Genomic DNA, 25451 nt, shown 5'->3' with positions numbered 1-25451 from the left:
ATCAGACTATTTTTGCTTCATTTGGTGTGTGGTTTCATACAAGCAAACAGTATTTTTTTATATCACCACTTCCTAACATTAAGCTGTTAGCAAGAGGGACATTTTGAGACAAATAAAGAATCACGTTTATTATCATTATTTAAATTCACCCAAGAGAATTAACTTCAAGACCGTGTTGAGGTAAAAAAAAAAGGTCATAACCAAGTCTCAACTCTAAAGATGGGGAGGTATGAATTTTGTAAAGCAGCAGTAGCGCTGTATGAAAAAGTATTGAAAAACAGTAAAAGTCGAAATTGTATTTCGACTGTAATTCTTAAGTCAGTATTTAATTGGTTGTATCTTTCAATGTGTCCTTCGTTTTATGAATTATAGGGCATTTTTTAACATGGAAGGTTTACTTAACATAATTGGGCTGGCCTTTTTTTGGAATCAGGGGATATAGTTTTGAAATTTTGGGTGTTCTATCTATTGTATGGTCCTTTTTTCTTTCCTCTCCCCGTTTAATAACTATTAGATGCATGTTGTATGATCTATTGGTGTCACTTTTCTCCCCTTCGGATGTTATTGATGGAGTGTAAAGGATGTATATTTGTATTTAATGCTATCTATTTGATATGGTTTTCAATAATAAAAAAATAAATAAAAGAAAAACAGTAAAAGATCTCAGAGTGGAGAAATGTAGAGGTTCAAATACTGATAGGGCTGACTGAGTACCTTATCCTTTTGAGTGAGACATGGTGAAATTGCTCAAATGTGCCAAAACTATTTGCACGTTTCCACATAAAAATCCAAGTATCCCGCAAATCTTAATGGGCGAGTTGGGCTTCCAGAACGGTGTCAAGAACGTACAGCATGATTGAAGATAACCTGTGAAATGCAGAGATTGTTCTTATTTAAAAGACTGCACTGGAGGGAAAGCCTGACCATACAGGTTTCCTTGCTTTTTGGATCCCACCGGGAGGAAAGCAGGGTCTCAAAGGGCAGTGCAACTCGCTTCCTGGAGCACTGTGGAGGTGTATAATGAGAGCATGAATTCAATAGGAAGGCCAACTGTTTTAAACAATGCTTCTCCCTTTTGGAAGAGGGAGGACCACGAGACTTCTAATTTTGTAGAGGGGAGTCTTCTGGTTTAAGACCCAACAGTCTTGGTTTTATGCCTTTGGTGAGAGGGGGTATGTGATAGTTACAAGGTCTCAGCTGCTTTGATTCTCCCACTTCGACAGACATAGAAGTCTTTATGTCATGCTTATGGTCAAACAGAGACCAGAAAGTTGTCAACTACCTTTCTCCTCCTACCATATACCTAAAAGAAAACTAATGTCTAAAGCAGAAAATCAATTATGGACATGGTTTTGTCATGGTTCTAGCTGGAGAAAGGATAGGACAGTATGGAGATATTTTTTGTATTTCAATTATATCTAGCATGGGAGGTGTCAATCATCGAGCCCCAATCCTAACATCCTTTATATTAGGTATATGGTATAAGGAGGAGGGATTAAACTGAAACCCATGCCATGCTCCTTTCACTACAGAAATTACATTGTCTTATAATGTCTAATTTGGTAAGAGAATTATGATAACTGAGTTGCCCTTGTCATGGACTGCCGTGGATGTCTTTTACATACTTTGGAGTTTTCAATGTACATAATACATTGTCAATAGGAACCAACCATGTGATCTCCAGGGACATGACAAAAAAAGTACAGGTTCAAATACTGATAAGGTTTTGAGTGGGACTGGGTGAAATAGCTCAAATTTGACAAAGCTATTTGCATGTTCCCACAGAAAAATGCAGGTATCCCGCAAATATTCATGGACCAGCGAAACCGAGAAAAGCAGGGTTTTTTCTTATTTAAAAGACTGCATTGGGGGAGAGCCTCATCCTCCGCACCACCCCCAAAAGAAAAAGAAACATGGAGACCTTTAATCTTCATCGCCGTATCCTGAGTGGAAGCAAAAAGATAATTCTAAAGTCTAGGGAAAGGGAGCAGGGTAGGGCAAAAGGAACAAGGAACTACATGATGGAAGTGGGAACAGTAAGCACTAAAGCTCTGACACACGAACACAAAATAATTATGTGACAATATTCCCACCTGAAAATAAACAACAGACAAACTTGCTTGTAAAAGATATTTGCAGGACTAACGTATTTAAGTGCCATAAAAAGCTACTTTTCAGACTGTGTATTTTTCAGATTCCTGGTCAAGTCTTTATCTGGCGTCTAGGTGCATACGATGATAATTGTGCTACTTAACTTAGTAAATATATTCTTCATATTCTTTATCTGACTGAGTTGCACAGTCTGGGTCTCTGGACTCCAAGAGATCTACCTCCATGATGTTCCATCCAAGTGTTCATTTCCAGTCTGGGGCTCCAAGGGACATACCTCTGTGTTTGTTTGGTTTGAAGGTTGGTCAGGATACCAGGTCTGACGATGCTAAACAGGATTTTGTAGGGTATGTAGTCCGTAGCTAGCTGCTCCATGTATCCTTGAGCTCTACCACAATAATAAGCCTTGTGAATGTAAAAACATCTTCATTCTTGCAAGTATGTGTTCTACCCTCAATAGAAAGACGTGTGCATGACTGACCATGGGAAAAAAAAAAATAACCCAGTTATAGATCTCCTATTCCTAACCGTGAATTCAGATAATGGGCATAGCCTCAAATGCATCAGCACAGTAATAATGTGCAAACCATAATCACTTGCCTTGGCCATAACCATACTATGTTCCTCATACAACCTCAACACCCATGCAAAGCGTCTGCATGCCTAGGAAAAAATAGACATAACCTCAGATGGCAAGCGTTGTCTCATAAAAGCATAATAATTAAATATACACTGGCAAGAGGCGGAGCGCAGAGCAGCCCGTCTGCACAAAGATTCCAAAAGCCTAGCCCCAGGCACAAATGAACACCAAAAATGCATATATTCGTTTCACATAAATTGTAATCCTTTTCCATTCCCAGATGCCTATTCTGGGAAGAGCATGTTTAGTTTATTTACTGACGTGTCTGGCACATATTTACTAGTCCATGAATGCTAGTAATGGAAATCGCTTGGTTTTATATACACCAGGAATATCCACCAGTGGTCCAAGAGTATTTCTGTATGTCACTTTTAAGGCTAATATTTGCCTCCATAAAATTTGCATGCAGGTTAACTTCATGTACATTTATTTGATGTGCTATCATAAAAATCTGGCATGGATCCAGCATGCCAGGACTAGTGTTGAACATCCTCGATGTACGCTAATTATGTTAATCATGTTTCTAGCGCATGCCACAAACTGATGTAACCCTTGGTACTCCCTTGGTAGGTGGTAACCAATAAAATACATTTATTTTTTCAACCCTGTGTGCACTTTGTCACATCTCACTTGTGTGAACTACCACACGCACTCCTTTCCACATCTCACATATGTGTACGTCAACACCTATTGCTTGTCTGCATATGGCTCTCTGGTACCCATGACCACTAACTCACATCTTATCTGTGTACGTGAACTTCCTCCATCCCAGGTAAGTGCACCCAGACTATATGCTCGCCTCTATGCACCTACCCACATTTTCCCTGTGTGTCCCAGCTCCCTTTCCCCTGTGTACCCTTTGCCCTTTTACCTGTGTGCAACTACTGATATTACCTACATCCGCCTAACATCACTCATCTCTGTGCACAAAGAATTCACTCACCTATATGTGCTTAGCACCCACCCGAGTTCCTTACTCACTCTTACCTGTGTGTACCTATCCCATGTCACAGGTTTATACAGCTCCACCTCAGGTACTCAGAGTGAAGTTGGACACATTCCCCTTCTCTTGTAGCCCCATTTATCCTGTCTGCACTTAACACCCCTTTTACACTGGTCAACATAGTTCTCGCTCACCTTTTTAAATCTAACCTCCCTTCATGTAAGGGAATTTAGCCTTGCTAACCTGGATCCATATAGCTCTGCTAATGCGCAAGCACAAATCCCTCTGTGGCCGGTTTGCAGCTAGCCCCCCACCTGTCTGCATGCACCTCATTTGTTTACATGCAGCTAGCCTCATCTCACCTGTGTGTACATAGCCTCTGCTCACTTGTATGAATCTAATGCACCTTCATGTGTGGACAAAAACCATATTCCTAACATACACACTAAGAAAACAAAAAATCATTTTTAACACACGTACACCTAGACATGATAAATTCATAACACCAACACACACATCATCCAAACACTCACCATATAAGATATAGTCCTGTTTTGAAGTCCCAGACATGCACATATGGAGGGAGACACATTCTCATTCTTTCTGTCTCTCCCTCTCTATCTCTTTTTTGCACACACGCACAAGCGCGCACACACAGACGTACACACTCCTCTATCACCCTTAACGTTTCCCCATTCCATACCCCAGTAGTTCATTCCTTCTAGATTTTGCTTTTTGTTCTAGAAATAGTAGTCATGGTTGTATAATAGGATGAAGAGGAATTCCGAGTCCTAGAATGAAAAGAATAAAACCTTGACTTGATCTGCGGCACACAAACATTGTACAGCCAAACACAATATGTAAAAAACACACACGTAGACATATATATTATACTGACGTTATGCGCACACACACACACGTTACACACAGTCACTTACAGACACATATTACTGACACAGTCAGGCACACAAACAGCTAGGCATTCTTTGCACATGCAGAAAAACACGTAGCCCAAAACACACATAATAGGCACGTAGTTACACAGACTGTCTGAAATGAGAAATGTGGGTAGATACAAAATACTGGACTGGATCATTTTAGCCACCTCCTTGACAGTAGGTGACATTACCAAAAAATTAATCAGTATACATATATAATCCAAAGAGTAATCTGAGCTCACACACTGCTTTTGCTGAAGGACAGCAAACAAATATTACCTTGTTTCCACCACAAAGGTGGTTGCCTCAAGCAGCAAGATACCAGTTGCAAGCTGAAGTTCAGAGACCGCAGCTGTCCCCCTGGCAAACCCCTAAATGACCTTCATTGATGCAAGCAAGTGCTCAGAGATCCCTGTCGGTAACAGTTTCTCAGCTTTGGGTTACATCATCGTCCAAGGCTGCAATCCTCCATGGAGCACTATGATGATGCTTCCAAAACACCAATCCCTTGGGAAAACACAAACAAACAAGTAGATCCTCCATTAAGCATGGAGTAAAAGCAAGGGCACTGTTTTTTAGGGGTCACAAAGTTTCAAAGCTGAGACCTATAGTACAGCCTGATGAATGCAAACAGCAGGACCTTGGCACACTGAGTAACATTTGTGTTACATAAGGCAAATTGGCGTACTGTGCAGCACTCTATATTGAAACATTCTAGGATAGACATTTTACACAATGATACCACTGAGAACTTTTTGGCATATTACACACACATTTCTAGACGGCCCTCGTCTCCTGCCCTCCATAGATTCCATCTACTTACGAAATGGGATTTAAAAATTTATTTTATTTGAGTCTGGATCAGACCCTTTGAAATGTTGCCTCCATACTTTTTCATTTTGCTTTGCTAAATATATTTCTAAACTTATTTTGACAGGTCCACATTTTAGGCTTGGCAATTTAGGTATCAGCCTTGACTAATCGATTCATATGGTTATTCTAAAGGTACTTCCCAGACTCAGTGCTTTAGATCTTGCACAACCGACTTATGGCTAAACATGAGATAATAATTTTACCGACAATTTGATTAGGATTGAAGCCCCCGTTTCCTATGATGGAGAAACCACCATGATATTACCTGTATTATTCATAACCAAAAACTTTTACCCCTTCCTTTTGAAGGCAAACATTGGATTCAGACAGTACTCTATAGTAGCCAGCATGTATTCACTGGTTCAATTACTTCTATCTTCACTCACCCTTGAAACAACCAAAAATTGTAAATCATGATGGTGGGAGCTTGAGCTCATCACACGATTTAAAGCAGTCTAATTCAGAGGGAAAATATAACTCAACGCATATTAGTTCCAAAAGGAGTTGGCTCGGGGGTATTAAAGACTGTCACCTATCCCTCTCCTGAGAATTGGGTCCTTAAACAGTTTTCCCAGACAGCCTTCTTGAAAGTACGTGTATTAAATCCAGAATCAAGCCTAAATGTCTCCGACAGCCTAGGCACATTCTCCTGGTACTTTCAGGATTCTTTCGACCCAGTATTCCAAAAGAAATCTTTACAAATCACTTAATCAAGCTCATCTTGCTGAACAAACTAAAGTGCCTAGGACATTTTTAGAACCTTTCCTATTCAACTTCTCCCAAAAAAACATAAAAGCTGGTTAGAAACTGAACTTGAATTACAGAGGCTACCTTCTATTTGAACCTTATGCTGTACTCATGTCACAACTCTCGACACTTTTCTATTTACCACTCTCCAACCGGACAGCCGTGAAAACACTGGACAAGCTAAAACATGTGGAACATCGCGCTGCTTAATTATTGTGGTCAAAGATGCAATACTTAGATCACGCCTGCACTCAAAACTACTGGTTCTAGCTAATGCACCACCTTATTTGTAGATAATTGGAGGCAGACTGCTTTACTAACCGGATTACTGCTTTTGGAACATCAATCTGCTCTCCTAAGGGCGCGAAAAATACTTTTCAAAGTTTATCAGATTTACTGTACGGCCTACTTTTTAAATACATCACATGTTCCTGCCATTCAGACACCTAAAACGACCACGTCATGTCGAGTTAATCGAACCTTCCACAAAGAACACTGTCAAAGTGTGGACATACGAGAGATAACCCCAATTCTGATGGTCTTCATTCTCTGTCGCATCTTTTTTGCGATTGCTGAAGACAGTGAGGTGACCTGCATATTTCGTCCTTGTTCTATTTCAAATGCCTCAAGCTCTCTTAGATATGCAATTTATGTTATTTGTAGTATTTTTAATCAAACTACAGAAAATACATGAATGAAGTAATTACTATTCTATGTCCACAACAAAATTCTGCTTCTTTCTCGGTCGCGTTAGGCAAACAAAAATCCCTTGCGTTTGTTGCAGGTTTCAGCGGTTTAATAGCAGTGGTCTCAAGATATAGCTCGTAACTAACTCTTTTGCTGTAGAAGCAACCACTGGCCTATTTCGATCCATTTAAACAGCTGCCTCTTTCACAGTGTCCATGTCTTACAAGAAAGAACTATTCCAGAACAGCTTGGGATTGTTGTAGTGAGAAGCAAAGTTTTGATCATTCTTCGCATAAGCTGCAAAGTGTAGTAGATGATGCCTGTGGCTGAAAATATTCGGGTGGACAATGTCAGCATCACCAGATTCATCCTCCAGCTTATGTCGGCGGTCGATGCCATCAGACATTCAGTACTCCTGAATCACCTCCTGCTGGCAGCTTTAACTACAGTCTGGAGAGGGTCCATTCTTTTGTGGCAGGCCCACGTTTTAGAAACCACATCTTAGAAATGTCTCACAATGGTAATGGAAGGTTTTTGAGGTTTCTCCTTTAGGAACTGAGAAAAAAAAATGTATATGCAGAAACAGGTGTGACACCGCTCTGAATACATGTGGTTGGTCCGTTTTTATTGATAATAGAACAGAAATTGGCTATTCTGTTTTGTTTTCTTCTCTGTTTTTAACAGCCCTTCCGCAACATAAAGGCATTTGTCCAGTGAGGTGCTTGATTGAAACCCTATGCCCTGATGAATTTGCCAGAACAAAGATAAGTGGCAATGAAACATGTTGGCCTTCTTTATAAAGGTTAGCAACATCGAGTGCTTTTATTTTGAGTAGACTCACTAGTTTGAATAAAGAGGGTTACTTTAAGTGAGTTTCTAACTCAATTTTAAATATTGCTTGGGACATTTGGTTCTTCGCAATACATGGGCTTCTTTCTTTGATGGGGACAGTAAAAACTTTTCTTTCTTGATCTGTTTCCTTTCTCTTTTCACTGGACACTAGTTTCCTGACTTTTATGAGTGGGCAACCGATGATGATAAAACGTGGGCATACTGGCGAGAACCCTGGTGTTGCGTACGTGAGGTGCCCTCTCACTCTCACCTTCATTTTCCTGAGGTTTCTTCACCTGTTGGTGTGGAGGAGTGATTGTCAGATAGTGGAGGGTTGCTATATTGGTTTCTTCTGAAATTAAAGAGGGCTAGGACTACATTAATTTGGATGCAATACCAGTAGCTGAGGGGAAATAATTATTCCCATGAGCTGTGTAGCTCCTAAGTAAAAATTGTAAATCCTCTTGGTGCTAAGCCTTGTTTGGTTTAATGAGTGTGTGACACCGCTCTGGCCAATTATAATTGGCCCGGTGTTTGTGCACCTGGATTATTTGGGTGCAGGAACACCAAACCTGAATTTACCAGCCACAAAATACATTCAATAATCTTGTTTTAGGCTTGGGCTGCAAGTGCAGTCCAGTCCCCGGGTAACACCCTACCATTTCTTATAGCAAGGGGGAGAATGCAATGCCCCTCCCTGCTACGCCACATCCTACTCTGCCCACTGCCTCCCTCCACACTCCTGCCCAGTACCACTCTACCAGAGTCAACTACATGGAAAAGAGAATACCATGCATAATTTATTCAGGTAAAATCTCCATCTCTGACAGAATAGAATAACTCATGATAGGCAGATTTATATGTGGAGATATTGGTGGAGATATTGGTGGAAATTATTCCTCCCAGACAACCGGTATTTACACACCTAAATCCGCCCAGCTCAAAATCAGGGACATGAGTATTCTTTTTATTATCTGCTCAAAACTTTATTCACTTACAATATGCTGCACTGTATATACATAACAACCTTCCTAAAATTGTTACAAGATTTGAGTCCTTGCTGGTTCAGAGTTGATTGCATAAGAACCGTTAAATTAACAAGTAAAAAAACGGTGTAAACCAGAAGAAAACTAAAGATATACAGAGACCTAGGTTTTTTCAACAGTTTCCAAAGCTTCCAATGCACCAGGAAGTTGCACAGTACAAGCTAACAAATCAGAAGGGATGCCTCAACAGGCAACCTCTTTACCAGACATGCTAGTGTCCAGATATTGCAATAGGGCAAAAAGATGTGCACACAATTGTGTGCACAACAACTAATATACCAGCTAGGATCGCTCTGATGAATCTCCCTCCTGACCTGATTTACCCTCATGCTAGGATCGCTGAAGCAGACCTTCGTGTGATCAACACAGGATATATGCCACATATTGGATAGCTCCTGCATGTATTCTCCTCCATGTAGGCATGTTGTGGAAGCCAACTGCTGAGATGCTGGGACTTATTATACCCTCCCCCAGATTGTGATCATGCATATTGCACATTGATGGAGAAATAACCAACTTACGGCCACTTGTCAGTCCCTGGACTGTTATTCTGATTGGTTTGGTTTCTCATTTCTAATACAGAAATAAACATTTCCTGCATGAGCGATTGCAGTAACAGTGATTCACCACCTTACAAATGCAATATGCCCACAATATCAGCTACAAAAAAAAGAGCAAAAGTAAAGCAACAATAAGTAGAAATTTGAAGTAGCGACGAGAGGTCGGTGCCTCAGATCTTGGCACTACAAGTAAGACTCCACTTGCCTTGGCTGTGTCCTTTTCTCTACCACATACAGATCGGTTTTATATTATTCTTCAAACCATAGATACCCTAGAACTGTAAATTGATGCAGATATAGCGACAGAAAACAAGTCTATTTTAGCAGCAGTGAGACCGTTGGTCGCCAATATGTAACAGCAACATAAAGAATTGAAATGTGAAGCCCAAAATCTCCATGATAGAGTGAGGATGCAGAAGGATGCTCTTGCCAGAACAATATTAGGATGGTAGGTCTTCAGGAGACGATGGAGGACTCAAATGCGGAAATAGTTCTCGAAGGCTGCATGATGTCTACTGGTATTCCGGGTACTCACTCAAAATTATTTTCAATTGCGAATGTGCATCAAGTTCAGGCATGTCCTTCTGCTCTGTGGGCAACCCATAGACTGTTGAACTATCTGTGGCTCAGCCATTGCACTGTCGTGATAGAGTTGACATTTTACAAGCAGCAAAGCAAGATGGCCCATGGTAAATGGAAGGGCTGAAGGTGTACATTTTCCCTTGTTATACACCTTGGTGCAGTGAAAATGCAACAGCTTCCTCGAAGTTAATAGACACAGCGGAAATTTTATATTATCTATGGATTGATATACCCAGTGTCTAAGTGGATAACGCAACACATTTGAAGAAGCATGCTCCTGGCTGGAGAGCAGAAATAAATCACCTCCGTAAGCAAATCAGTAAGAGGCAAGGGAGAAGGAATGAGCATCATGGGCCTCAACATCCACTGAGAGGTACAACAAATGAGCAAAAGGCTAGTAGGAGGGCCAGTCTAGGTGAAGACATTCCTAAGCAGAAAAAGCCAAATCAACATGTACCTATAGTGACCCATAACCACTGGAGGAGGGGTCAGATATATTCTCAACATATGACAGACTGATCTACTTACAGGGCTCTTCGATTACCCCGATAACAGCAGAAGATACTGTTTGCCATACAACGCTTGGGTGATCGGTGACCTTGCATGACGCTTATTCTGCTTTACTGGTTCTCAATATTGGATATTGTATTAAAGCAGGTCGACTCCCCACCCCCATTTCACTCTGCTTATATCAGACACTCTAACCGAAATACGTAAATTGTTGCTATTTGCTTCTAAAATAGTTGTGGTGACCATAGTATGTTCTACCAATGACCGAGGACAGGGTGTTTGTAATGAACATGGCCCACACTTTCTCATGCAAATAAAAGGAATAAATTGCACTTTATTTTAACTGATGATATATCCTTATACATATTACAGTTTGATCACACAGTCAACACTACAGAGATTAACACAATCCTGATTTGGCTCCACCACCCCCACAGGCAAATTCAACTTGTTGCTGTACCACTATGGCTATTATAATCCTTTCAATAGACTCTGGATGTTCGGGGGATGGGATCACCAATTAAGAGATAGAGAATATACACTTTTAGATAATGTAAGAAGGTTCAACTAGCTTGCCTATAAGAGATGCATCTTACTGAACCTGAACTAGATAAACTGAAGAAAAATGGAGAGGACAAATAAGCCACACTACATGCTTGGCATTTTCATGGGGCACCTAGGGTTTCATACATAATAGAGAATACATATCAAGATGATGATAGATATATAAAAATAGTGGGTACTCTAGATAACCATTGCAAGTGTAAATGCCACAAATGCAAGGCAATCTTTTAATGCATTGTCACGAAGCCTGACTAGGACACTTGATACCCGAGTCACTGTGGTGGCAACTATAACTTTGTATATGGTTATTATAAAGACAGGTCAATCCCCCAGGTCGATCCCTCCAGTATGCAATACAGCATGAAGGGCATTGTCTCACAGATTTTAACAATGGTCAAGGCAGTGGGGACTGCTAGCTATATGGAGTGAAATGTACTCTGAAGACCCTATTAAAATTACTCTGCTGTCCAAGGGATCCACATCACACTAGACATGTTTATAGGAATAATATGAATTGTGCTTAGGGTGTGTGGTACAGAATACTTATGTCATAAAGATTCCAATCACAACCTATTACTGCTCTCACTACAGTTCCAGCTTCCCCCATGTGTAGGTTTCAAACTGATGCCTTGCTCAAATCCCCCTTCTAGAGCCCAAATCAGTGAAAATATTGATCTATATTTTTGTGAGAATTACGACACAGCTTTTGACTTAACTATAGAATGGGATGCATTCAAAGCTGTAAGTAGGGGTATATTGTGAGAAATGTGGAGGTGGAATCTGGTATCAATTTATTTACATTGGATTGTAATGTTAAATAAAATCACTGAATGGCACAGTACAAACACAATTATTAAATCCCACCACTTAACACCAATGTGAGAAATTGGGTTTTTGATTGAGGGGGTGGAAACCCTTCTCAAAACAACAACCACAATCCTTGCCAAGGTGAAACACAAAAGTCACAAAATGTATTTGTGCTTAACCCTCTGTTAGCTTGTCAGGCTTAACTTATAGGCAATGTTTAATGTATTACGCAGACCCTAAACAGTAATAAAGTAAAAACACAGCACAAGAAAAATCTCTCATCAATTTAGTACAATAGACTAGAATGCAATAAATTATCTGACAGCAAAACAACAAAACCCCTATCAGTAGAACTGGAAATATGCAATTTCATAGATTTTAGGTAACTATATTGCATCAATGCACAAAGCGCCACTGGTAGTTATCTGGTCGCATTTGACTGGGAGTAAGCACCAAGTCAAAGTGGACTGCCATGGAGCGCGAGTCAGATTAGTCCCGCTGAAAACGTTACCTTCTCAAAGTCCAGCATGAAGAGTCCAATTCGTGGTGGAGGAGGCCGCCAGGAGAGCATTGCAGATGGTTGTTGCTGTAGCACGAAGGGTAGGCCGGGTATCACCGACTGTTGTTGCTGTAGTGCAAAGATCCTGGCGGGTGTCGTGGATGGTTGCTTCTGGAGCTTTGTGTTGGCGGTCATGATAGGCTGTTGTCAGTGTAGCGCTAAGTGCAGATCTCGTGTTGCTGATCATCGCTGGCGGTGGCTGTAACACGAAGAGTTGGGTCCACCGGAACTTCACATTGGCGGCTGTCGAGGGCAGCAAGATCTCAGCGTGAATGGGCCATTCGCGGTTGTTAAGAGCCCCAAATTTCAGGATTTCTCCCTTTTTCTTCAGAAGAGCGCACTCTGATGCCAACTTTGGGCCTATGACCTGGGGATCTTGGGGATCAGAGACTCACTGTAGCAAAGGCCAGCAGGCTCAGGCAGGCTCAGAAGCAGATCCAGCTGCAGCAGATCAGCTGGGGAGTTGCAAATAGGCCTTTGGAGCCGGTTATGTTCCTGCAGCTCAGAATAGGAGGCCAGCCCTTGAAGTCACTTAGGTAGCCTGGAATGAAGGGAGTAGGTCTTGTATTCCTTCTTGTGGAGCAGGGCAGGCCTCAAGCAACAGGGCAGTCTCCTGGCAACTGGGAATTCCTTCTTCTGTAGTGTCTGCAGGTGTAGAAGTGTGCTGAAGAGTTGGTCTGAGAGTCCAATATTTAAACAGGGCTCCAGCTTTGAAGTGTGAGAACCTTCTAGACTTCCCCCCACATCTCGTTCTTGAATTTCATTCCCTCTCCTTCCTGGCTGTGAGGGGTGTGGGGTGCCAATAGACCAGTGCGAAGTGCTTTGTGAGTGTGGTAAGTCACAGATATGCCCTTGCGAGTATTGCCACTAAGTTTCACTCCATGTATGTAGATGCCTATAACCTACGGGTGTTACCCGTGTCTTCTTGAGAAACTATAATAGTTGTTGTACTCAAACAAGGATGAGACCAAATTGATGTCAAGTCATACAGACCTCGTGAATTGCTAAATACTGATTGTAAGATGTTGGGTAAGATCATTGCCACATATGTGATTTCAAACCTGACAGATCTGATACACTGTGAGCAAAGTGGTTTTGTTCCTGGTAGAAACACACAAATTGAGGAGATTATTTTTCCATGTTATGGATATATGACAAAAGGTAGGGGAAGACAAGGATCAATTGTGATCCAGTAGGGCATTAATTACCATTCACAAGAGAATGGAAGGTCTGGCCACAGTCGTAGCCCCAGATATGAAAGCAACAAAAAGAGATGACTGGGCTGTTCCTTAGGACAGGAAAGAGGAAAAGATCACTAGGGAAAAAGGGTTAGTGCTCAATGGAGGACAACCCCTGGGTATCCAATTAGTTGGATATAATGGCCTCACACACCCTTGCGAGTGTCATGCTTCATCATCGGCAATGTTCCTCGTCGGGCAGGCGGTGCAATGCCCAACGGGCTCACCTCTAAGAGGGGCTCTTTATCGGAGATCTTTTATCCAACTGCCTATGAGTGAAGTGGGGGTGAGGGGCCAGGACAGAGTAGATAGTGTGGGTGAGGATAAAATGTGGCCTAAGGTACCGGAAAGCTATTTTTATTCTGGTGGTCCTCTGCCACAAATAAAATCAAGGATAGCCGGTACTCAGGGGAACTATGGTTTCCCGGAATGGACCAGGGCTAGAGTGCAAATGGTGTGGTCAACATGTTTCTCGCTTCTAGTACAATGACTGGGATTCTTCAGGACCTAGTAAAAAACTACAATCTACAAAACATGACCTAATGATTAGTATCAGTTTAAATACAGCACATAAGTTGTACTACCTGTATGACACTGCTCCTACCTAAGGGTTAGAGTTATAGGGTGTCAACAGTACCCGGTGGAACTGACATCAAGGGAGAAGCCATAACCTTTCAGGTTTCTACTGCTCGTGTCAGGGCCAGTCAAGCCTACCCATCTCACCGGGTCCGGATAGTGGGACCCGGTGAGATGGGTAGGCTTTACTGTTGACACCCTATAACTCTAACCCTTAGGTAGGAGCAGTGTCATACAGGTAGTACAACGGGCACTAATTTCCCACATCAGATATTTACCGAATGCAAGAGAGGGAAAAACTCATAGATCAGAAAGGCAGAGAAGAGAAAGACAAAAGAACCGCAGCAAAGGGACAAAGCAATAACTTGCAAGAGCTAGAAAAAGGTGCAGGGACTGTCTGGTAGGGGATTAAAGACTGCCAGCCTTGGTATTCGCTGAAGTGACGTTTAATTGCACTTGCCCCTGGCTTCTTAGCAGGACTTCGAGCACCAGCACTCTTTCTTACACAAATTAAGCACTGCGAGCCAAAATTCACTAAAGTAGCAAAAAAGAACAAGAACTACCCATACAAGCAGGCTGAGGCCAAAACGCCCGGGGATCTTTTCGTAAAAGGTTTGCAGTGCACATCTGAAGCTGCTAAATAAGACTTTCAACATAGTGTCGGCCAATGTACACCATACAATGCACTACTCAGGGCACTTGAACTAACCTGGAAGGAAGCAGGGAAAGAGACACCGAAGCCTGAAGTATGATATACCCTACTGACACACGGACTGCAAAGCCTTGTGGTAACTGTATCACTCATTAATTTACGCCTTAGCTCCCACTCTGGACCTAACCTACATCCACACTGCAGACAATCTGAGAACACAAAATAGGCCGGGACATATCTGATTCAGAATGGACACAAGCTCGGGAATACACCCAAAAAAGTGAATAGAAGCTCACGTTTCAAATTTACCCCAGGCAGATGTTTGCCCCGTACATACCCCGTGGACATTTGCGAAAATGTATGCTGGAGTGTGTGATGCTTGCCCCATATGTGGAAAAGGTTTTTCATATGGTCTTGGATTGCCCAGACATTAACATTAGGCAATTTTGGTCTCCAATTGAATCCCTAATTACCGAGTTGACAAGTAAACGAAATAGAGGCTACCCACTGACCTTTCTACTGGGTTTATTAAGCAGACCACAACAAATGAAGTGATATATATATGTATCTCAATGGTCACAGAAACGCCTAATATGCCATGTGTTGGAAAGCACCTCATGTTACAAAGTGGTTGCAAGTTCTACGAAAATTGACCATCGAGGAGGTAGCATATATTACGATACAATTGAAGTGACTAGGGCTGGTACCCCATTAACCGACTGGAACACTATCCTATTGGTGGTGAAGTTGAAAACAGATGGCCGTCTACCTTGAAAAAGGTAGAAGGTCTAAAAAAAAAAAAGAGTGCTGGAGAAAATAAAAACTGGATTATAATTGCCCATGTGGGTGGCTAATTATTATTAAACGTAATGTTCTTTTGAGTGCCGTGAAAAAGTTGTCAATAATAACTATTGGCACGGGGTAAGGATGTCGAGTGTAAAATGAAATGGAACTAGAGTAGCGAATTTAAGGCAAGTTGTATGCTATTAGGCTGTCACAATTCTGAATGCAAAATTTAGATACACGGTTGCTTAATTAGGTCAGGAAAGTTTCCAGTTGAAGGTTAACATACCGCGGATTAGTGAAGCTTTGTGAGTTCTTTGTTTGTATTAAGACTATTTAAATTGATATCGTGTGATACAATACTGTTATGCGCGGCTGCAATATGCTGAGATGACTGAATATTGTACTAACCATTATTAATGAGCAATTATAAAAAAAAAAAAAAAAAAAAAAGGAGTACCCACAATGAACTGTTGTGGAAGGAATCATAAAATGAAAGCTGTGCTGTTAAGTAGAAGGCATACTCAGCAAAATATTGCATAGTAGATATTCTTGGTGTTCTGTGCATGTACATAGTTTCTTTGTGAACAAAAATAAAGTAAATTGAATAAGTTGTTATCGTGGAAGCAAAGTAAAACAAAGGCACAGAGATATTCGCTAATTGCCATTATGCGTTCATTTAAGACAGACTATCGAATCCAAACAGCAAGCCCTTACTAAACAAAAGAAAAACATAAATCAAAAATCAAATTGTTGAGTCAGTAAAACAAATACATCAAGGAAATCACAGTGGGCCTCAAACTATAGGTCACATCTGCAGTCTAACAAAAGAAGCACTCTATGCCCTATCACCGAAACTTAATGGGAACAGAAATAGGACAACGTAGCCTCCTTGTAATGTCATGACCATGGTGGACAACACTTCCAGGCAATGACAAACTATGGAAAACGCCTGCAAGCTAATGGCTGGAGGCTGGTGACCCAAAGCCCACTCTCTCTGCAGAACTTATTGAACTTTTTGAAGAATTGGTAACACGAGGACCATCAAACGCGGACCATCAAACGCTAAAGACGTCTGTAGGCAGACCTTGAAAAGGCAGCTCCTTTCACAAGCTCAAAGATGCTTTAAAGTTTCATACATTTTGCTTGCATAAATAGAGTAAATTTGTATTTTTTGCACCTTTGAGAACTGCAACTGATAAACAGGAGCATCCATATAGCTGCAGATTCAACATCATGTAGTTGTGAGATATCTTTCTTATGACGCAAAACATCGGATGGTAAAAATTGCGCTGATAGGCTCGACAGGCATTTTTGCACCCTCTTCACTATCGTTACTGTGCAAGATTTCACCTACTAAATAACTGTAAAACGTTCTCTTCACAACCCTTTCACAAAGCCAAAGCCCCTAACAACCTTGTTACGGTTACAGCCTCTTCATTGGCCTCCCATTAAAGCACCTTTGCTTCAGAGACACAATCTTTGCCTTTTTTCCAGTTTACCCCAAAACACCCTTACATGACTATTCCTCTTTAAAAATGGGTGCCTAGGTTCAAATAGCTGAGCCCTGTACAAGATCTGCACATTGGTATTCCCACCTATCCATGGCATTTCCATATCTCTTGTAGATGCTGTTAGACTTGGGCCTTTTTGCAGGGTCATCCCAGACCTTTTTGCTTTCCTCCTGTATTTTTTCTGACCTGTTGTTGTTGGTTTTATGAATCTGGGCACTTTATCACTGCTGATCAGTGCTAAAGTGCATGTGCTCTCTATGGTAAACTTGGTAGATCGGTCTACACCGGTTTGGCATATTTAATTTACCCGTCAGTCCCTTGTACAGTGGTATCCCATATACCCAGGGCCAGTAAATTAAATGCTACTAGTGGGCTTGCAGCGCTGCTTGCACCACCCACCAAAGTAGCCTTTCAAACCTCTCTCCGGCCTCAGCCACTGCAGGGCCTACGCGCGCAGTTTACTGCTGCTGTGGCGTGTCATATAAAGTGGTTGCCACGTCTGTGACTCCCCTTTTACTTCATATCAGTCACCCCTACGGTAGGCTCTAGCTACCCCTATGGGTAGGGTGAAGTGTAGATAAAAGGTAGGACATGTGCCTTAACTGTGTGGCATGTCCTGGTAGTGACAAACAGCCTATTTGGTTTCTCACTGCTGTGAGGATGCCCTCTCATAGGAATGCATTGGGGATTCCCATATATATGCTTCAGTGGTAACTCCTGACATGAGAGGGGTAGCGCGATCAAGTTTGGTATGTTTGGAATAGTGGTGTTAAATGCTGCGTAGTGGTGTTAGCAGATTTATTATTACTATTTTAAAAATGCCACTTTTAGTAGTAGCTGACCGGAGCGCTGCCATACATATTGGATTAACTCCAACCTCGCGGTAAACCCAACCCCCACGCATTTTCTCTCATGCAGCACATCCCTAATCTGGCCTCATGCTGATTCTCCCCCGTTTTTTGCCCCAGGGCCCTCCTCCATACCCACTCCGAGGCTCCAGATTCATCCACGCTGACCCTCGTACCTTCCGTTTGGATTAACACCACAACTATCAGTAAGCCAGAACACTCATTCATCGCCCCGCTCTGCCTGTCTCCAGCCAGACTCTGTGCTGATTCTCCCAATGACTCTCGCACTAGATCCCCCTCCACTCCTGGTGTACGTCAAGGCTCTCAATTCGCCCACGCAGAGCCTTCCTCACAACATCCCGAAGCCCAGAGGTTGAATGCCCCGACCCTGCCGGAACCATTTTTCCTCTTTAAGGTAAGCCATCTCCTTAATGCCCTCTGCCAAGCCTCCATTGAGCCCACCTCTTCTGCTTTACATTACATTCCCTTCCTCATCCACAGGACTCCCTGTATCCATCGGAGCCTCCACGCTTAACCTCGCCCTGCACCAACAGTCTTCCCACCTGGCCTTTCCACGCCCTATGCTCACCTCAACCTGAGCGCCGCAGCTCCTCTTACCTATTCTCCCCCTCCGGTCTTTCAGCCACCAGCCCATCCCCTTTCACAGATGTTTTTTGCTGCGCCACGCCTCGACCGCCTGCTACCTTGTGCTCTCTACTCAACCTGACCATCAGGTAGGCCCAGCCTCCTGCATTGACACCATCCACACGCGCCTTCCCGCCGTCCCCTTCCGCACCCGGACCCCTCTTCTTCCCTCCCTGTACAGCACTGCCAACCTGGCTACCCGGTCCTGAAGATGATCCTGACTCACTAGGATCGAAACATCGTCGACTCCTCAGCGCAACTAATGGCGCCAAACCTTTGGTGGTTCAAATAAATCGCTCAGTCATCACATACCCCAATATTGTAAATTGTTCCTTTGAACCACAAAGTTCACTGTACATATTTCACAATTCTTGTCACTGTGCGCCTTCTCGCTGATTTCACATTGTCACTTGCGTCACCACTTTTTTGTGTCACGATCACAATTGTGCACCAAGCCCAATTCGGGCTGCCTCTGCATTCTATGCCTTCAGTGCTGTTACAACTGTACCTTCATTTTGTTACTTTAAATATATAATACCACGTGCACATTTATGAAACATATCCAGAGTCTCCCTTCTTCCTTTTCTTGTAATGTATTGTACATACTCGTCTAATTGACTCCCTTAATGACACTAGTTGAGATATTGTTGTTTCTTTTCACAGTAGGCATTTCTGTGTGCTATGCGTCTTTCGTCCTCTGCTAGGATGTGTATTGACTGTCTGGCTTTAGAGTGACAGGGGCTGAGGAGGTGCAGTGGCTTCAGAGAGTCTGGATGAGTCAGCGCTAGGCTGGATAGGCCTGGTCTGCATTTGGAGTGGTGGGAGGAGTAGCACCTGCACCTGAATAGGGCTGTGCCTGTCTTACACAGTGATGGCTCTGCCCCCCTATGGTGTGTCTGGGGCCAGACCTTACACATACAATGGGGAGTGTTGTGCACTTGCAATGTGCCCCCAGAACTCCGAGCCCTCTACCAGTAGAGAACAAAGACTAAGTACTATAAATATCGGGGCTGTGACCCCATGTTTTAGAGCTTACTTGGAACTCATGGAGCTGAAACACTGCGCGGACCTCAGTGCGCCAGGAGGATCCGCCATTGGACTTTACTGTTGAGGGAAGGACTGCAACTTCTACCGCACAAGCCTTTGCGCTGGCCTGCCTGTGCCCAGCTCTGCCCTTGCAAATTCCTAGAGAAGAGAGCTGCCTGCTCCCTGGTTGTGTCTTGAAGGAGACAGGCTGAGCGCTTCATATTTTTCTCATTTTTCTGTAAACCAGTGTGTGGAGCACTCCAGGACCGCTGTACGCAGTTCTCTGGTCCTCCTCAAGAGGGACCGTAGTGCTGAGTGAGATCAACAGGGGAGAGCTCAAGGAAGCAGAGCACTCTCCCCCCGTATTGGCGCATCGGTGCAGATTGCTGCATCCGGGGTTCTGCTGAGTGGCCCTGGGATGCTACCCCACATAGTGTAAGGAAATGAGCCAAGTTGACGGAGACTTCGCTCCGTACGCTATCAGCCCTCTAGAGGCAGGAAGTCAGGAGGAGGATGCCTGGTCATGGGCGGGGCCCCCTTAAGGAAGGGGAGAGCCCTGCGTGCTGCCTAAGCCTGTTTCTGGGCATGGTCGGTGGCGAGAACAAGTCGGAGCCTCACGGACTCCTGGTGCAGTCAAGAGGAGGGTCCGAGCGCCAGCAAGAGACTGAGGAGACCCAGGTGGCCGAGGGAGGTTGCCCCACCAGAGTGGACAGTGTGTGTGTGCCCACCCTCAGGGGCTTGTGCATGCCGCATTTGTTGTTGGCAGTCCCCCCCCACACACCTGTGGGAATGCTGGGGCCATTTCTCCTGAAAAGGGGCCGGGTGATGTCCTCCCACCCTCAGGGGCCTGTGCATGCTGCATTTGTTGTTGGCAGGCCCCCGCACCTCTGCGGGACTGCTGGGCCATTTCTTTTGAAAAGGGGCTGGGTGAGGTCCTCCCCCCTTCAGGGGCATTTGCATGAAAAGAATACGGCTTTGCTTGGTTAAGGGCACGGCCGGCCCCATTGGCCTAGGCCCTCGCTTTTGAAAAGGGCAGTGCGGGGCAAGCCTAGGACGGGGCCCAGAGTACATTATTGCATTTCCCAAAGGGGGGAGAAGCGGAGACTCCTGTACTCCATGTGGAGTGGAGAGTTACTGCCTCGTATGGTTATGTGGCCCGCTGGCCAGTTATAAGCACTATGCCTGAGGTGATTACGTTTTAGGCGACACATTGCCAGGGTCCTGGCACCCCATGTACCGTGTCATGAGTGTATTGCCCTGATGTAAAGGTTTAGGGGGTGTTCTTTTACCAATAGTGATACTGGAAAGACATACCCAAGATGTGCACACTAGAAGTGTTTCCTAGGGGGCACTGCTAATTATGTTTGCATAACGTCTAGTGCTAAGAGCACCTTACCAGTAGTCACTGATTGTCCTCACTAACTGTTATATACGTGATGCTATGACAGTGGCCCGATTGGCCTAACGATTTACGTAATCCCTGTGAAGTCATGACAAGAGCCAGTGGCACAGTGTAAGATATATGATTGTGTTCTAATGTGTTTTTATGGGTAACACAAAGGCTATTTTTAAATAACCTTGTTTGGAGTCTCTTGTGGTGTGCCTAGTGTGTCGCTGCTGTGTGAGTGTGTTGCGCAAACGCTTTACACATTGCCTCTCGGATAAGCCTGACTGCTCTGCCAAGCTACCAAGGGGGTGAGCAGGGGTTATCTTGGGTGTGTAACTCCCTTACCCTGACTAGAGTGGTGGGTTCTGCCTGGTTTAGGTGTACACCTTAGCCAACCAGAAACCCCATTTCTAACACATGCCACTACTGTTAGTTCCAGGAAGCACGATCTGGATAGCCGTTAGCGCACTACCAAAACTAATAACATAACCCAACTATACCCAACCTCCACATCTGACCTCCTATTAGAAGTTTCCAAAGTGCAATGTCACAGATCTTAATTCAGAACCATACTGCTACTCTGTTTCTGCTCTGGAATGCCAGCCCATTAGAGCCTGCCGCCAGCTTCTCACTTCCACGTTCCAAAACCTGAGGCCAAAGCCCGCTTCTTTCAGTGTGATGCTCAGCAAGGCTGCTGTTCCCTTCCCTCCTTCTTACCCAATCCTCTTCTAGTCCTGGACATTGTGAATATTTAAATAGTGTTGAATGCAAATCTATCACCTACTTGTTCCCTCTGTGTCCTCCTTGCTCATCAATCAAGACCACAAGCCACTCAAACCATTATGTTCATATGCACTGCACTTTGTGCCTTTGCACACAACATAAACAAATGCAAACAAAAAATATTTACCCATCACGGTAAATACATGCAGCAATAGTCAAATGTAACCATTCATTACCTATCACCACACTAGGCAATGAACCAATACTTACTGGTAATCTTCATTACCCTGATTAAGGTCCGCCTCGTCCCAGTCACAACACCATGAGGTGGTCCCATCTCCTCACAGGCACTTAACACAATAGGCTTTTTTTTTTTTAGCTGTACTGAATACAGGTTGGAAATGGCCGAAATACTGTGTTCATTCGCTTTTGTGTGGAACTTTTTTTTGTTAACTTCCTCTGGCTGCAAGCATTTACGATACGTCTACTAAAGCTGTTCACACTATTTAAGCTCTATTCACCATCAAGATAGGATCTCTTCCCACAGAAAAGGCAGACAGCTTCTAACAGGATGCTGGAATGTTTGCTTTTTATAACTTAGTTGTGTAAATCAGATACTTTAGCCTAAGAATATTTGTGGCATTTCCTGGTCATGCCTCAGTACCTTTCTTTGCACTTTGTAGGCATTATCGGATTGATTTTTTCAACTTAATCTATTTGGTCATTATGATCAACTTCTAAATGTTGTAATAAACACCATGTGTTAAAAATAAAGTTAATATAACACAAGCTCCATTCTACTACTAAACAGGCAGCCACAAGTGCAGTTGCCCAGCAGAAAAACAGATCAGGATTTGAATGGTGCAGCAGGTGCAGTGGCACCCGAGCCAAAAGCTCCAATGACCCACTAAACCCATATTATTGCTAAAATGTTAAACTAAACAGGCATCACAAGTGAAGTTACTTTGCAGGCAACAGGGTCATCATTTCAGTGGTGCAGCAGATGCAGTGACACCAAGACCAAAAGCTCTAGGCACCCCACTAAACACCTAAAATTGCTATATTCTACTACTAAACAGGCAGTCACAAGTGCAGTTGCCCAGCAGAAAATCAGATCAGGATTTGAATGGTGCAGCAGGTGCAGTAGCACCAGGCCCAAAATGTTGTCACTCCTCTAAACACATAATATTGCTATATTTGACTACTAAACACAATTGTAGTTAAAAAGGACTTGATTTGAATGGTGCAGCGGCACCTGAGCCAAAAGCTCCAAGGACCCACTAAACCCATATTATTGCTAAAATGTTAAACTAAACAGGCATCACAAGTGAAGTTACTTTGCAGGCAACAGGGTCATCATTTCAGTGGTGCAGCAGGTGCAGTGACACCAAGACCAAAAGCTCTAGGCACCCCACTAAACACCTAAAATTGCTATATTCTACTACTAAACAGGCAGTCACAAGTGCAGTTACCTTGCACACAACAGTCATGATTTGAATGGTGCAGCAGGTGCAGTGGCACTGGGTCCAAAAGTTGTCAGAACGCGTTTAAACACATAATATTGCTATATTTGACTACTAAACAGGCAGTAACAATTGCAGTTAACGTGCAGTTAAAAGGGCCTTGATTTAACTGTTGCAGCAGGTGCAGTGGCAGCTGGGCCAAAGGTTCTCATAACTCCACCAAATATTGCTAAATTTGACTACTAAATTGGCAGTCACTAGGGCAGTTACCTTGCAGGCAACAGGGTCATTATTTTAATGGTGCAGCAGTGGCACCAGGCCGAAAAGTTGTCAGGACACCTCTATGCACCCAATATTGCTACATTTTACTACTAAAGAGGCAGTCACAAGTGCACTTACCTTGCAATCGAAAGTGGCTTGATTTAAATGATGCAGCAGGTGCAGTGGCCCCGGGGACAAAAGTTGTCATAACTCCACTAAACACCAAATCTTTCTATATTTTACCACTAAACAGGCAGTCACAAGTGCAGTTATCATTCAGGCAACAGGGTCATGATTTGAATGGTGCAGAAGGTGCAGTAGCACTAGGTCCAAAAGTTGTCAGAGCTTTTCTAAACACATAATATTGTTATATTTTACAACTAAACAGACAGAAAAGCAGATATCTAGCACAAGGGCCAAGATTTCATTGGTGCTACAGGTGCAGTGGCACCAGGGCCAAAGGTTGTCAGAACTCTAAACACCAATGATTGCTATATTTAACAACTAAATAAGAAGTCATGAGTGCTGTTACCTTGCAGGCACTAGGGTCAGGATGTCAATGGTGTGCACTGGCACCTGGCCCAAAAGTTGTCAGAACTCCTCTAAACACATAATAATGCTATTACATCAATTAATCCTATTATTTCCCTCTTTCATTTTTCAAAATTCTACTATTACTTACCTGCACTATAGCCCTAGTAACAGCACAATAATTAACTTTTTGTACATAAACAAGTCATAACACATTAACAAACTTTCTGTAATTTATATTTTACAACTACTCAGCAAGCTACAATTTACAACAAAAAACAGCTTACTATTTATCATAGGCAGCACCTCGTGCATTTACCAGTGCTTGTTCCATAGCTGCCACTGTTTGGAAATAAATTCCAGGGACACTTTGCAGCACAGCTATCAATTTCTTACTTGAAACCTTACCACACCCACTGCCCCAAAGGCCCATTCACTCTGCCCAACCCACATAATTAGCATAATAGGACTCTGCCTACTTATCATAGTGCAGATTATAGGGTCTACTCAATAAAGAGACAATTGCAGGGAATTGAGATGGGAATTTCAAGCTTAAAAGTAGCTGAGTTAGAAAAAATCCTCCCATTCAGCTGGCTAGGAGAATTTTTCCAACTCTCAGGCCCAAAGTTTGAAATTTCCACCGCAATTGTCTTGGCAGGGCTGGAAGCGCAATCACTGGGACAGTCCCAGGATAGCGTATTACCCGGGACAGTCCCCAACTTGCCGGGACTGTCCTGGCAAAAACGGGACAGTTGGCAGCTATGTTGTTCCCTTTGCTCCTTTCGTCTCCGTTGCTATCAAAGTCTAATAATGACAAGTCCTGGTTCCCAAAATTGAGAGCTGGTGCCCACCACTTCTGAGGATAGGTACAAATCAAGCATTGTAGACACACAAGAGTAAACATGCAACATACTATTCATACTGGTTGATGCGAAGGTGAGCACATTTGTGAAAGTAATTTGCGTAAGTAGTAGGTTACACACAGCATCATGATCTCTGAAAGTTCATGAAGCAAGCAAGGGTCCCAGGACAGACACTTTATAGATCCCACAGCTCTGCTGCATTACTTTCTCATTTACTATTGATAAAACAGAACTACTTTCACCTGACAAGCCAACACTCCAATTACACCTACCGCGCCATATCACGGTTAAAAATCGAACGAAATTAGAAAGCCAATTAGTCCAAATATTTAAACAATACTTCAATTAACTAATTTACTGCTGTGAAATTAAGGAATATGTAAAGCACCTTCTACTTCTGAGGGGACCACACATGAATTCTACTCCGAGCACCCGCCAGTCCCTCGGAGCAGCATGTTATCTTTAAATTAGATAATGCATAACCAGGGTTCAGACTGCCTTTGTCATTCACTAAAAGGCTCCATGTTTAACACTCTAGGCGCTAA

At 43.1% G+C, this 25451-nt stretch overlaps 1 protein-coding gene across 5 annotated transcripts in view; it reads right to left on the bottom strand.

Annotated features, from left to right (window-relative positions):
- MYOT (myotilin) overlaps positions 1-25451 on the bottom strand; it is a 476183-nt gene that overhangs the window by 450158 nt on the left and 574 nt on the right. For 2 of the 5 annotated variants that reach the window (XM_085617967.1, XM_085617968.1), the window contains exon 2: positions 4910-5137. The exons of the other annotated variants lie outside the window; for them this stretch is intronic. The gene's annotated coding sequence lies outside the window, so the exon portion shown is untranslated. The remainder of the gene's footprint in view (positions 1-4909; positions 5138-25451) is intronic. 5 annotated transcript variants of the gene reach the window in all.

Source organism: Triturus cristatus, chromosome 7 (genome assembly GCF_964204655.1).
Source record: "Triturus cristatus chromosome 7, aTriCri1.1, whole genome shotgun sequence".
In the NCBI taxonomy this organism is placed as follows: Eukaryota; Metazoa; Chordata; class Amphibia; order Caudata; family Salamandridae; genus Triturus; species Triturus cristatus.
The sequence above is the reverse complement of the archived record's forward strand: the minus strand, read 5'-3'. Positions and strand labels throughout refer to the sequence as shown.